Raw genomic sequence first — 16,383 nt, forward strand, 5'->3', positions numbered from 1 at the left:
GCTCCCCTTGCTCCCAGCCTTGAGGCTTGGGGGGCAGGGGGAAAACCGCCCCCAGCACTCACCGGTGGAGTGGAGCGAGCTGGGGCCTGGTCGCTCCACTTCCCGCCGCCTGGTGTGTGCAGGGCAGGCCCAACCCCTGCTGCAGTCCTCAGAGGAGTGGGGGCGGGGCTGGGGCATAGGCTTTGGGGAAGGGGTGGAGTGGAGTGGGGGTGGGGCTGGGCCGGAGCCCCAAATTGGTGTCCCAAATTTCCTGGTGCCCTACGCAGCTGCGTACTTTGTGTATGCATAGGGACAGCCCTGCCTGACAGCATTGGAAAGATTCATATTCTGACAGCATCCCTGCCTACAATACCTATGTTATTTCCAGAAGTGATAAGCTTCATGGCCATGGAAATATTTTACCTAGAAGAGGAACACTTCTTTGGAGAAAAACAAAGAGGACAGGGTAATCTACTAAAAGTGCTCACACTGCTACTTTTCTCCAGAATATATCAGGCTATGTTGCATCACTTCAATTCAGGCCTTCCAGATGTGCAGTTCCTTGTCACACCCAGAGGATTTGTTCACCCACCACAATTATTTTTAAAAATCCACTTACCAGGCAGTGCCATCTAATTACTTTACCTGTCTCAATACTTATGTAGGCCTCATCACTGCAGTTGCTGAGCATTGGCTGATAAAAAGAAAATAATGTGGGTATTGCAAGTACCAGGGATTTATCACTGTCTCTAGTATATTTACATTTCCCATCTCAGTTTTTTCCTTATCCATCTCCAAATGTTCTACCTACTTCCCACTTCTTTTTCCTTCCATTAGCACAGCTAGCAGCCTGCAGAGCATTGGTCAGGAGAAGTATTTTTATTAAATGTATGAAACTTTTTCTGTCTCTGTTTCTCCTTTTCTTTGGTTTTGAAAACCTTTCAGAATGAAGTATCAGAGGGGTAGCCATGTTAGTCTGGATCTTTAAAAAGCAACAGAGAGTCCTGATGCATCCGACGAAGTGGAATTCACCCACGAAAGCTTATGCTCCAATACATCTGTTAGTCTTAAAGGTGCCACAGGACTTTCTGTTTCAGAATGAAGTTCATGTTCATGAAAGATGCTGGACTGACAGCTCTGCTACTGTAACTCCTCTATGCGCTCTACAGAAGTCCATCTATTGAACAGACAGGCACAGTTTAAGCTTCCGCATATTACCCTTCCAATGTACCTGAGAAGCCACCTGTCTGACTAAGAGGGTAGGTCAGTCTCCATTCCTGTCTAATTCTTTGCCTTTCTGCTGAGACTTCTAGTAAGGGAGCCAGAAGGTGCTTTCCGAGATAGGTTGATCTGTTCACTAGGCACCCGAACCTGAAAGGTTCTAATTACGTTCCACTCCCACTGACTCCATAGGAGTTGAAGTTGCTTAGCACCTGATAGGAGCAGGTTTTAGGAACTAGACTGACACCACTAACTCATTTCACAGTAGAGCTGATTGAATAATGAAGAACAGATTTATAAATATATGTGAATAAATGAGCCAACATTTTGTCCTGCTGCTATCTGTGGGTTCACATTATTCATTACTTGCATATATTCAGATAATTGCTTGTTTCAAATCCAAAAGTTTTCAGGAATTTTAGCACAAATTATTAGTTTGAAAATTCATACTACAAGTGTATTCCTGGCTCTGTAATTCATTAGCCTCCTGTTTTAAAGATTCAGTCATCCAATCAGGGTGCAGAAATAATGCCATGTGACTTTTACGATCACTAGAAGTTATGACTGAGAAGGCATTTACGTGATAAAGCACCCATATTTTTGACATACTCAGCTTTCTGTTGGAAGGGTGTAGGAACTAAAAGGTGCATCAGATGGGAAAGCCCCAATGTTTTCAATAGACTGGCCACTTTGCACAACACGGCAACCTGATAAGTCCTGATATGAACACATATGACTGCCAGAGGGAAGGGAGTTGGAAGTTGGCCACAGAGACCTACTGAGATCATGAGCACAGAAAGGAGGAATGAGGAGGGCCTGTTAGGATCATGATGAAAGAGAAAGTAGAAGAAGACTGTCTATAAAGAAGAAGGGTTGGAACGTACTGTTCCTCTTTGATGAGTGTGCTATTTGGTTTTATGGCTGAGTACAGCCCTCACAGACAGATCCCCTGCATAATACAATTGTCTGCACAGACCAGACCAAACCAAACCATTAGGTGGCTCTTTTACTCTAAGCTTGTGACGAGAATATATTTTGCATCCTTTGTTTAATGCTTTAAGATCAATTACAGTAAAACTTTTTGGGTCTCTCTTATTTGTTTTCCTTCCCAGCGAAGAAGGGAATTTTCCAAACAGACATTTAAAAAACAGCTCAAATCTCATATATTTTCATTGACAGGTCTGTTTTCTATTATTTCAACTATTCCTTATGCCCACAAGGTTGGCAATAACTTCTGGTCCTTAGAATACACTATTAATGTACATATGCAAAATGGCACACTGATTGTACATCAAAACTTGCTATGTCCATCATTTCCAATTAAAATGGAATATTTAGAAATACATACAGCTGGCTCAAATATTTTCCTAGGACAAAATTTAAGATGTCAAAACAAAATTCCCCAGTGTTATTTCTATATGGGTTTCCGCCATCGTTCTAGTAGGCCTCATAGACTGGCCCTACTAACGGAGGGGGAAGGTGGACAAAATCCAAACTGCATCAAAGAGGCAGCTAGCAGCTCTGCTTTTTGGCGGGAGCTGTTCTTGAACAGCGACTGATATTAGTTCTGACTTGTATGGCAGTGAAGTGGATAATTGACCACAGGAGTCTAAGATGAGACCATCAATTTCACTGCATCTTCTTACCTGGGGAACATCTGGATTTAAGTTGACAAAGACAGAAGGGCAGTGCAGGAACCTACTGTAACACCCCACTAAATATCCCAACGAAATAGTCATATGTGCCATAGGACAAGAGGGAGATTGAAGAAGAAGAAAAATGCATTGACAAGAGATTAAATGTTAACAATTGAAATTTAGTGAAGATGTAAAAGTGTTGCGCAAAGAGAGGGTAGAAGTCATGACCTCCCGGCAATGCAGGGGATGCAGTTGGGCTCCACTGTTGTGCAGGAATGTAAAGGGGGTGGGAGGGTCCTTATGCCCTTCCCCTCACTTGTACACTCAGGGCCTGAGCCAGTGACACCAAAGCAGAGTGACACTGATTTCAATAGTCTTTGGATGAGCCTTTTACAGAGCAGCAGGGGAACTATCTGGCCCTACAGCTTTTTCAGTGGGTGTATTAAAATAATTACACATAAGTGAGAGAAACCCAGTGATGACTTGATAGGAGATGGACTGATGGACAAGGAGCTGCTCGTGTGCCTGTCATATCCAGTCCACTAATGAAGAAAAGTAGGGCAAAGTGGTTGAAAAGAAATTATAAAAAAGCCTGCAGAGACTTTTGAGGCTTCTCGCCTTGCAAATCTCAGCATGGATGATTGGGACCTTGCTGTAACTTCTGCCTCGAAAACTCTACCTTCCCTCAGGACTCAGTCGGTTGGCAAGAGAGTGGAGGAAGATGGGACACATTTCCACTCTGCCCTACCATTGGTTGATCCACACATTCAGGGAAGCACCTACTGCCAGACCACAGTGCAGGGGCATTACCAAATCTGCTTTTCAGTAGACAATCCACTTGTGACCCACTTGATCCAAACTGGCAGAGTGGGTGCATTGGGCTTTACAGGGATGCCCTGAGTCATATATATGCATATTAGTTCTCCAAAGGGTGATGTGAGGTCTCTACCGAGAGTCAGTAGCCCACTGGTTGTTATAATCATTGAAAAAATGTATGTACAGGTAATATTTAAGGAGTTATAGATCTATACTGAATATTATGTTCTCAAAACTTTAGAACTGAGGCAGGTAACAAGGAGGTTCAGGCTGAGGGTAACAGACACTTATCTCCCTGTCAGGTCAGTGTGTGTATTGTTCACTTCACAGTGGGGGTCTATTTGACTACTGAGCCACAAGCTAATCAAGACTGTGAAATCTACAAGAGATGGCAAAATCCACTGGAAGGAGCAATCAGCAAGAGGGTGTCCACTTTATGAACAAAGATCAAAGGATTGTTTTGATATTCCTGGGGTAGCAAAAGAGACACCCAGGATCCTTTACCTAGGATACAAGTGGGCAGAATGTTTCATCTCATGTAGGAGGGATCACAGCCAGGCCTGGCTGTGCAGACTTTGGGTGAGCTTTGCCCTACAAGACATGAAAGTGCCTAGTTAAATAAGTCTAGGTTCTAGAATGCATGTTATGATTTTATTGTATATGGAACCATTTGTTTCCAATACTTATACTTGCTATTGCTTGAATCTCTATTCTTTGTTAAATACACTTACATATGTCTATAGTGAAGTATAAGTGCTGTGTGGTAAGCAGAGCAGTGATTGAGGTGAAATTAGTAAGCTGGGCTGTACTGCTTCTCTGGGAGCAGTACATCTGTGAATACTGCGAGTGTCCAGTGGACAAGGGGCTGGACACTATGGAGAGAGAGAGAGAGAGAGAGAGAGAAGCTGAGGGGGCTCAAGGTTGGAGTGTGCCTGTTGCTACCTGTAAAGAGAGAGTGGGGCCTGCAGAGGCCTAGTGGGGAGGGCTGGTGTTGCCCGTGGCTGGTGGCATTGGGAAACTGACCCCCAGCAGGCACAGATAAGCCTTCCTCGCACACAGGGAAGGTGGTAATGAAGTGCCTCACAACCCTGGGTACCCCCAGGACGCGTCACAACTCTACCTCACTGTGTTTGGCTCTGTGAAAATCCTAACAAAACAAAAAAGTTTTGTGCCTCTCTCATATGGTATTGAAGATATACCCCCCTCAGAAGTCTGGGCATGTAATAATTTGTAATTGCAATACATATTTGCATTATATCACATCACTTATTTTGGCTTGATATTCATTAAACTGATGTTGGAGCAGCTGTTCAGAAACTGTCGGGAAGAAGTTGGCTCAATAAAAGATATTACCTCACCCACCCTGTGTCCCTGATACCCTGGGACCTACATGACTACAGGTACACTGCATACAACTTACATTGCCACATTCACTCCACACACTGCTTCAGGACATTCTCAAAATCTTAATTTGTGACCAAGTCATTAAATTAAAAAAAAACGGAAATAAAGCTTAGACCTTGCATTTATTAAGACACCAAAACAGGCTACATAATATCTGATTTGTGTCTGTTCACAACAATAGTTTCCGTTCAGCATGCTAAATATCAAATTCAAGTTATCCCATTTCATTAAAAACTGTGGGCTAGATCCGCTGCAGCTGTAAATCGGCATAGCTCCACTGAAATCAAACGCGAAAGCTCTGGCCTTGTAATTTGAGAGCAGTTTAGGATGTGACTACTACAAACTATTAAAAATATGGATATTAAAATAGTTCCTCTTTCACTCTGTGCACAAGGCAAATACAGTGTGATGCTCAGAGCAAATTCACTAAGAATAAAGAAACTTCTATACAATGAAAAGTTAGTGGTATGTTCATCAAACTAAGATTGCAAAGCACTGCATCTTCACTGCCCCGTCATCAGCCAAGACAGTGTTTTTAACTAGGATCTAACTTGCTGTTGAAACTGATACATAGATGACAATCCAGTAATTGAATTGTCTACCTTAAATGGTCTCTTACAATACATGCTAACTATATACGCGAAACAATCTGTTCCACTTCGCATTTTGCTGTGAGGCTGGGAGTTCCTTTCCCAGACCTGAGAAACAGCTCAGTGTGGCTCAAAAGCATGTCTCTCTCACCAACAGACAGTGGTCCAATTAAAGATATTACCTCACCCACCTTGTCTCTCTACAATTCAGTCATGATTTATGGAATGACGATACAAAGGAAATTTGCGTGCTTTGTAAGACATCTTGGGTCAAAAGCAGAGATAATTTACTCTGTAAGTGATCCATAGATTTTAGAGCCAGAATGGGAGCATTATGATCTAGTCTGGCATCCGGCATAACACAGACCATAGAACCTCCCCCTGTAATCTCTGCACAGAGCAAACATTGGATTCAGAAGATACAAATTGTATTCTTGAATATAAATAGGACTGCAAGGAGTGTAAAGGTGTACCAGTAAATCAGTGCAAAGGCTATGATCTTTTAGATTATCTGTCTGTTCAGGTTTATGTCCATTTTCTACTGATCATTTTAAATGTTTTTTGTTTAAAAAGGAGCAGCTGTTTATAATTATAGCCATCAACCTTAAAGTGGTGTGACTATGTACACCATAATCGATCAAAGCAAACATGTGACACAGGTACCGGTAACTAAAATCACTCCACAAGTAAAATTTCTTAAGCAATCCAAATGCAAAGTTACCATCATTATTAGTTACAAGTTATTATGCTGCCTCTCTCTCCATGCTGTGGAAACATCTGTAAGGTCAGGGATTGGGGCAGTGGAGGGAAGATCATGTCATGAGAGCTCCTGAAGAAGCGACTTGCCATGGAGATGGGATTGGCCTAAAGCATTTGAGAGACATATTGGACCTCTGCACAAATGCCCTAGCCTTCTACAGGTGACCCAAGATCCCGTTCATTTCCTCACTATTTTTGGGTCTCCTGGGGTTTGGAAGGCCAAGCTGTTTGCCAGCACTTTGCAGGGAAATCATCATGCTTTCCACAAGATGGGTAGCCGGAAACTGCAACTTGAAACTTGATAATTACTATACATATATATATTATGCTGATAATACTACCCACCATCTCTGGAAATCCCGCTCTGTATTACTGCTCTGGGTCAGTGAATAAGAAATAAAGAGAATCTCTGACATTTCAGAAGGGCGGTAATTTTCTGGGACTGTTCACATTAAATATTTGTTCAAGAGAAAAGTAGTTGAAACAGGAAGGCATGCATGGCTGCTTCTGAAGAAAAGCATACTTATGCCTCATTGGAAAGGAAAATTTTGTTCTGTTTTTTTAAAAAGAACAGTACATCCTTTCTAAAGACATCTGTGATAATGCAGCCAAGGTCAATGAGAACTCAGGTTACTTACTGCACCACATCCTCCCAGTTGTGTAAGTTAAAGTGCTATGTATAGGGTAGCTTTCATCTTTTGATTTGACTCGTTGGGGAAAGTTTTGCCTTTATTAATTTGCACAACTGGACAGGACCCTTCTCCTTCACTCTGATAGGGTCCCTTTTTGTGCTCGGGGATTTCCCAATAGGTACTAGAATATATATATTTCTGTGGTGCAAAGAAACAAACAGAAAACCTGGTGACTGAATACCTTTGACATAGACTAGATAAAAAGTTATATACGTGCTACTTTCTTCTGAATTATGTGCTCAGAATTGTACTACCCAAGGAATATTTTTGGCAGAATAATGTCCTTAGACTCTGTCCTGCCCTCTTACAGCAACATGTAGTGCTACAGATGAAGTCAGTTACGAGATACATGCCCACATAATGCTCCTTTTATGGACTGGGTGAATAATTCAAAAATTGTGAATGAAAGCACTGTTTGGGTCACTATCATTTGAGAGCTTTTATTAGCTATTATGAGTGGTTAGACAACTGCCAAGTATTTGTGAAAAAATTGTAAATCTCAGCAGTTTTCAGAGATGTAATTATGAATGTTTATAGGAAGTGATTTATTTGTTATTGTACTGTTTAAATTGTTTCAGTTATCCAGACAGGAAACAGAGGGAATATTAATTGGCCACACAGCACAAATAGTTAATGGCAAATAGTCAAAGTGACTATTTTGCAAAACCTACTGGGTGAAAATTGTTCATTCAATCTATCTGGTGGGTAATTATGAATAATAAATACAAATAAAGATCACCTCACAAACCATTTGCTACATAAAAGGGGGCTAAGGTTATTATTCCAAATGAATAATTCAACAAGCTGTTCAGATCATAAATAAACAGTTGCCCCTAGAAGGGACTGAAAAATGTGGCAAAGAATTTTTCTCCTTGGGGGACATCAGAGTATTTTTGTCTCACTGCATCCCTGTCTCTAACTTGGCAATTTTCAATTATATTACTGACACTGAGCCAAGTGAAACACCATTTAAATGCAGACTTGAATGTACTGAGCAACAATACAGGTCACAAACAATACAATGCATTAAATATAAGTGCAAAGATTTCCACAGTGTTTTGCCCGTAAGCGTTATAATAATTTCCTCAATAATTAAGGCAAAAAATCCAGTATTAGTGAAATAAATAGAAAATAACATGCTAGATATTTTTATTAGTCAAAGCACATATTGACAAAGGTGAGCAGTTAAAACCTATTAGGATCTTGGCACTATTGACGTTATCTGCACGATAAAATAACAGTCCAATATCTTAGTCATAATACAGCAGTGTCATTGTTTCTGAATTCCCCGCCTATGAGGTGATATGACAGCTCTCCATGGTTCATTGAAAAAATATTGATCTGCACACATTTTCAGGTGTAGCTCTTTTTTTTTTTTTTAGGAGATCACACCTTTTTACAGCTATAGACTTCTGGATACAGTGGGATCTATTCTGATTGGACTTACTTTATGGAAGTAACATTTTTCTAATACTTTGGCCACCTGGATTTTTTTACCACACAGCTGCTCATTATGTGATGTGTGGGAGAAGGGGTGGGGATAGCAAACATTATTGGAAGAAATGACTGGCCCAAGACCTAATGTTCAGATCTGGATTTCATGCATTCCAACATTCAGGAGGGTCTGGCAGTGCTCCCATTAGAAAAGAGAAATGGAATCTGCGAAAAGGGGAGAGAGATAAAAGGTCACAAATATAAAGTTTTGAAAGTACATCAGAAGCTTGTTGTTCAAGGTGCACGTGGCCACTAAGCTGAATTAAATACACACATCAGATATGTTAAATCATGCAGAGTCTCTGAGTTTAGCAGCTTTATGAAAAGTGAAATCCCTCTCCAACTGGATTCAAGTTTCCCCATGTCTCTTTCACAATTTGCATGGTATGAACAGAACACAGAATATTCCTCCCCTACCACCCCACCCCACCCACACAGAGTTAGTAATTTTTGGTGGGACATTCTCCAAGTCAACAAATCCCTGTGCACACTCTTACCAGTGGAGGCTGCCTCCTTGTTGTTGAATGCCAGAAATCGACCTTGTGTTTAGCTGTGACACTCTGAGTCCCTTTTCCTGACCTAAATAAGAGCTCTGTGTAAGCTCAAAAGCTTGTCTCTCTCACCAACAGAAGTTGGTCCAATAAAACTTCACCTAACTTCTCTCTCTCTAGAAGTATTTCCAGTTATTGTTAAGACTATCAAGTTTCCACAATATAGGGCCTTTTCCTAAGATTCACTGAGCATCTCCTCAGAGGTGGTGAGCCGCATCAACTCCCATTGAAATCAATGGGAGTTGATGGAATTGGGCCCCTCATCAACACTAAAAGGAATTCCTATGCCAAGAAGTCTTTGGGTGTCTAAGCCTTGTTGATTCTGTTCCCATCTTTCCTTTCCCGGTGTTATGTTGCATACATTATTTAACATCATAGCCATAAATCCAAGTATGTTTTGGATGTTTCTTTTGTATTCATGCCATTATTTCTCTTCAGTTTCTTCAGGGCTTACTCCACCTACAGAATTAATGGTCTGAACTGGCAAATGAATTTCTCTAAGGCCACCTCATCCCCCCTGCCCTGGCCACACTTCTTATCCAGCCAGAACCACCCATTCTTTGAGCTGCACAGTCCCCTGTGGCCCTGGAGGTTATGGCCACATGCTAAAGCCTCCTCCCTGATGGCCTTTCTGTTTTGGGAACTTTCCACCACAGTTTTATCCGTAATCCCTGAGATCCATTTTTTGTGTTAATGTACTGAAACTGTGTGGTAGGAAGAATAACAAACAATTTAATTTCCTCAAGTCAGTGACACTGAGAACCTGCTGATTCCATTATGAATGTAATAAATGATTTTTGCCCTTTTGTTGTGTAGTGGGTGATATCTGATCATTACTTGTTCACTATGGAAACTGGAGTTCATCGCCCTTCCCACGGTGGGGTAGCATACTTGAGTTACAGATGGGATGTTAGATATAATCAAGGCGAGGTCTTTGTTTCACTATCATTACTTCTCCTGGGTTGAATGAGCCATGATGTTGTATGACAATAGACCAAATACTCTAATTCTATATCTGTTATTTTTTGCAGCTTGCATCTGATGGCTCTACTGACTTTATTTAAATCAATGAACTGAGGGTTTTTTTTTTTTAATATTTCCATAATGAGCTCGAGTTTTTTGTTTTTTTTGCAAAGCTGTTTTTTCCATTTGTGTTAACTAATGTTACTGGAAGCCCAGTTTTAAAATATGGAGCAGTGAAACAAATGTATGTCCTGAGTCTGTTTCCGTAGTCCTTTAATTCCTTAGTCTACTCTTTGAATTCTCCCATTCCCAGGAGACAGGGGCACTGCTGCAGAGAAAAGGGAGTTCCTCCTGGGATGAAGAGGGAAGAAACAATATTTGCTCTAGGATGAAATTCTACATCCAAAATAGCATACTCAGAGGTGAGGACTCCCTCCTGCACACCACCTCAGGCAAAAATCCCAGTGGCTTTATTGGGATTTTACCTTGGTCAGGAGACAGGATTGGCTCTGTTACCATTCCCAATTTAACCAAAAGTGCTTTACATGTTTTGGTATGTGTTGTGTGTTTTAAAAAGGGCTCTCTTTAAGGAGCTAGTCTGTACTCCTTTGGAGGGGGGGGGAGCATCATTTAAAATTCTAATTTTTTACAAGTAATTAGCCCCATTCGGTCCTTGCACCTCTGCTGAGCTGACCAGTTGCAGTAGCGGCTGCCAATTACAACAGTAATTATTGTGATATGGCCACCTGTCTACTCAGAATGGAGCAAAGACCATTCAACTTGATTGGTATGTTCTTGTCCCAGTTGCAGAAAGTACAGATTCCCAGGTCAGAATCAGGCAATCTACTGCTGCAAAAAGACTCAGCTCCTGTGTAGGAATGTGTCTGAGAACTTTATGGTGGTCTCAGAGTTCCACCTCAGTGTGATTTTTATTTCAGTTATATTTATTCTTATCCTTTATTAACTGTATTTTCAGTAGCACCGAGGGGAATGAATCAAGGATCCCCGGGTTCCAGGGCTACATTCCACAAGCAGAGTAAAACGACAGCCCAGGCCCCAAAGAGCTCGTATTGTAGAGCTGCTTGAAACTGTATTTCAAAGGTTCAGCATGGGGTTCTCCAGTGCGTACTCTGCAATACCCGATAACTGCAGTTTGCTTTCAAGAGATCTGGTTGAATGAATTTTAATTTCTAGTTAGTGGCACAGTCTTCCCACCAGTTAACAGATGAGTTGTGAGCAGTATAAACTGTAGCACCCTCACCTCTAAACCAAATTCTCTCTGTACCGTCATTAAATGAATGAGCACTCATTTGGATGACACATCTGGCTCTTCATAAAAATTGAATGGCTCTATCATGCATGTCTCTATTGGCATCTAAAATGCACACTTATCAAGGGGAGAGGGAATTATAGTTACCCACATTATGGACAGTGGAAGCTACTACAAACAGGTTGTACAATTTGTTCAGGTTTAAGCACATTTTTAATTAAACAATCCAGTCTAAGCTGTAGATTCAATCTGTGAATCATTACAAAGGTTGAGGCAGATTCTCAGCTGGTGTAAATCGGCATGGTTTTCAACATAGTTATGCCAATTTACACCAGCTGAGGATCTGGCCTATGATAGTTAACTTGTTTTGTAGTCAAGCAAGCTGTCCCTCCCCCCTCGCTTCCCCCTGTCCCCTATCCCCCTCCCCTCCCCCCCCCCCCCCCAGCCCATAGTGTGGTAGAGGAGGATGTGGCTCAAGGACCTGGGATTATGGGGAAGGAATTTGATTGATTGATGTCCTTGTTGTTATGACTCTGATGGGCATACATTAATGTTGGAATATTGGCAGGTCAATAAGTGTATTAATATCTCAGCTGTGATTTTCATGATTCTGATTGATTCTATTTTTGTCTCTATAATTTGAGACAAATTAAAGGATCTTGATTTTCAGAGGGCTGGTGTTAAGGTCCTTCAAAAATCAGTCCTCTTTAAACTGTCATAGGCTGATCACTCAAAATCACCAGACACTTCAGTATGTTTGCACTGAAGTTGAAGCTTATGACCCTGAGACTTTGCCAAGAAGAGGTTGTTGGAAATCTTAGAGCAGTTTCAACAGAGTGAAATGGGCAGAAGCCAGATTGGAGAGGAGCCCAGATGAAGTTGGAGAGAAGCTTGAGGCAATGTTGGTAAAAGAGGTGTTACAATAAGTGTTAGGGTTGAAGGGAAGAAGAGTAATGAACAAGCAATTCAAATGACTAGCTAGGGATGGGCCCAAACCAATATTTGATCTCTCTCTAGTGGGGAGAATCAAAGACTGAAAATGTGAAATTTAGTCGTAGGGGGAGGATTAAAATTCTAATCCAAATTGTCCTAAATTTCAGTGTGATCAGATTTGATATGCATATTCATGAGAGAGAGAGAGAGAGAGAGAGAGAGAGAGAGAGAGAGAGCCCTCGTGCAAACACTATCCTTACCTGGGCTTTTGTTCTGGCCCATCTCTGATACGAGTGTATGTTGAATGTGAGTGAGCTGATGTTTCTGTGGGGATCTTAGCTTTTAAATGTCTTGAGATATATGTTTAAGTTATTAGCATTAATGTTTCATTAACATAATTTTTTGCATTTGATTTCCTTTTACTTTTAAATACATGAAAAGAGAATGAAGTAACTTGGTTCCGTTTTCTTGTGCTAGTGCCTCAAGCAGAATACCAATGAGCCTGTTATAGTGTGTGTGTGATCAAATCCCACATCCTAAGAAACTTAATTCACACCAGTGCTGTGGTTATTACAAACCCTTCATTGGTGTGAACTACACTATGTTCCTTAGTGTGCAATGTAATCCTTTGAAATTCTAAGAATTCCTTGAACCACCAAGATGGGAATCCTCCAACCTGCCTGGTGTTTGGATTCCCTCAGAGACCTCCAATCTACCAGGCCTCCCCCAGGTAGATTGGAGTAGTCATTTGTGTGTTGTCACCGGCATGGATCAAGGTAAAATCTAATAGCTTGAGGTATCATGGGATTTGACAGCTGTTGGAGTTACTGGATTTATATTTGGGGAGAAGGTGATAATCTAGGTCAATTTGGCCACTAGGAGGGGGATTCAAGCTGTGGTCACTGAGGTTGGCATTTAATATGTTCGGGCAATTGAATGACCCCACTTTATAAAAGTACTCTTGATGTACGAAGGCAGGACTGAGAAGGAGAGAAGGATATCTGGACTGTGTCCAGCCAAGAAGGTTCAGGATCAAACAGGCCAGTCCATTTTCTCTCAGTGTGAGGTGGGGGACTAGCTTGGCACAGGTCGGTCCAGGAGCAAGGGAGTACAAAGGTGCCTTAGAACTACTTTTGTGCCCCCCCCCCACCCTCTTCCAGAGCCAAACAGAACAATCTTGGGCTACAACTCAGGTTCTTGGCCACTGGGCCCTGCACTACGTATACATTATAAATAGAGGCAAGAGGTGTATCACTTCCAGCTGATTTTCCTAGGATTTTATAGTGATGATAATGGTTTAATATAGTATGATGCATGGGAGTTGTGCCAAAGATAGCAATCTCATGAACTACATGATTCATTATTTCATTGCTAACAAAAGCCACTGGAGCAAGTCCTTCACTAACCTTTCTGATAGACACTGAAAATGCCCCAAACAATAAGTTGTGTGACAGACCCAGACCAGTGGGGTACAGGAGTCTGGTAGAGGGCAAATATACTGGTCACTGGATGAGTAGTTTTCTGTTCCCTGAGTGACCAGAGCAGGGGCTGCACTAGAGTAATCAGGAACCTGCTAGAACCAGTTAAGGCAAGCAGGCTAATTAGGACACCTGGAGTCAATTAAGAAGAAGCTGCTAGAATCAATTAAGGCAGGCTAATCAGGGCACCTGGGTTTTAAAAAGGAGCTCACTTCAGTTTGTGGTGCGAGTGTGAGGAGCTGGGAGCAAGAGGCGCAAGGAGCTGAGAGTGAGAGGGTGTGCTGCTGGAGGACTGAGGAGCACAAGCGTTATCAGACACCAGGAGGAAGGTCCTGTGGTGAGAATAAGGAAGGTGTTTGGAGGAAGCCATGGGGAAGTAGCCCAGGGAATTGTAGCTGTCATGTGGCTGTTACAGGAGGCACTATAGACAGCTGCAGTCCACGGGCCCCTGGGCTGGAACCCGGAGTAGAGGGCGGGCCGGGTTCCCTCCAAACCTCCCAATTGACCTGGACTGTGGGTTCTTCCAGAGGGGAAGGTCTCTGGACTGTTCCCCAACCCACATGGTGAATCTCTGAGGCAAGAAAATCCGCCAATAAGTGCAGGACCCACCAAGATAGAGAAGGAACTTTGTCACAGTTGTTATTCCATACACCGGCTCAGTGCTGCTTGTAGGAGGGTGACAGCGTTGGCCAGTTTGACCTTGTTTGCAAGCAACCAGCAAGCAATTTTGAAAGAGCTGCAAAGCCTTGTTTTTTGTGCAATGTTACTGACCAATCTCCTAAAACAGGCAGCATCTGTCTGATCTGATGGATCCCATTGCTCAGCGTGTCACTACTGCATAGGGTGTACTAAAGAAAATGAAAACACTGCTTGTTTACAGACCCAGTAGGGTATGGAAACTTTGGGCCAGATCCACAAAGGGAGTTAAGTGCCTAACTGCAACCTCAGGTGCCTAAATCCAAAATTTAGACCCTCCCACTCAGTTGCTGCCTAACCCTGTAGGTGCCTTAAGTCCCTAGGTGCCTAAATTTCCACTGATAAAGTCCCCTGAGAATCTGCCAGTGAGTATGTACACAGCCACCTCAGCCTTGGTGCTCAGGCACCTAGCTGATGCCTAAACCACAATAGAATTCTTCAAACTAGACATTCCCCTGCCTAACTCGCCTGGGGGGCCTGGTCTGGTAGGCATTCTCAGAAGCTCCCTATCAGATCAGGCCCCGCACAGGACAAAGGGGGAGGAGAAGGTATGGATGGTGCTGCTGCACAGTACCCCTGCACCAACAATTTTTAATTATTTATACACAGGGAAACCACTTCAATAGGTGAGACTGTGAGAGGCCTACCCCGGAACAGTACATAAGCTAGGGTACGGGCCTCAGAACCAAGTTCAAATCCCTTCCCCGCATCAGACAGAGCAGGAAATTGAACCAGGGTCTCCCACATCCTAGGTGAGTATCTTAACCACCGAGTTAAAGGTTATAAGGCGTGTGGGGAAAGGGCTCCTCCTCTTCAGAGTTTAGCAACAAAGGGCTTAGGTGCAAAATTCCAGGAGAGGGTTCACAGCTGTGAATCCCCAGTGGAGACAGGCACCTCCGGCCCAGACTTAGGCCCCTATCTCTCTTTGAAGGGCTTAGGCCCCATCCTTCTCTTCAGTATTTCCCATTGGCTAGCTTAGCCAACTCTCCACTCAGCATGTTTGAAACAGCACTTCTTTAAACAGCACTAGGGAACGTTTAATGCACACCAGCAGGGTCTACATGGACCAATTCATGTGCAACAGCTTTAGAAATCACAGCCCTGTTGTAGTGCTCATGGGCCCACCTGTAGACAAGCCTCAAGGGGTCTCACTGATCTCAGTAATATTACTGCAAATATCAGAACACATTGGTCTTTCTACCGGAGAGGGCATGAGAAAAACAAGCCCTGATGATTTAGTGATTCCAAGAGAGATACTGAGAAATATCTTCCTTTTAGCGCCCTTTTAGTACATTTAGGGCACACTTTGTGCTGTCTTTAATTGTTGTGTGGCATTTACCTAGTAAAGTGACAGGCACTTGATAAAAACCTAGGCCAGAAAGGCAGTCTGCCAGATAGTACAAGTGACAGGATTTAACCGGGTGAAATGGATTAACCGGAAAAATGCATCTTTCTATCACCAAAGATTTGCATGTGGTTTGTGAGTCCTGTCTCCAATACGTCACGAAGGAAAATGAGTTCCTCCACATCAACTGACACCTCACAACTGACTAGTCATTTTTAAAGAATGGGTCTAGTCAGGTTAGGCAGCTGAAGACAGATCTCTAGCCATGAGATGCAAACAGTGATCACAAACTGTTTTTGTTCTTTTCTCTTTGTATCACAAATATTTTATCCAACAAGAAAGATACATAAATAGAATCCTGTATTGCGCTCAGGGCTGGTCTACACCCAGCCGCTAGTTCGGCGGCTAGAGATTGAAGTTCCGGGTTCGACTTATCGCGTCTGGTCTGGACGCGATAAGTCGAACCAGGAAGTGCTCGCCGTTGACTGCGGTACTCCAGCTCAGCGAGAGGAGTACCGCGGAGTCGACGGGGAGCCTGCCTGCCACGTGTGGACC

This window comes from Terrapene carolina, unplaced genomic scaffold (genome assembly GCF_002925995.2).
Source record: "Terrapene carolina triunguis isolate 2854851 unplaced genomic scaffold, T_m_triunguis-2.0 Scaffold30, whole genome shotgun sequence".
NCBI lineage: Eukaryota > Metazoa > Chordata > Testudines > Emydidae > Terrapene > Terrapene triunguis.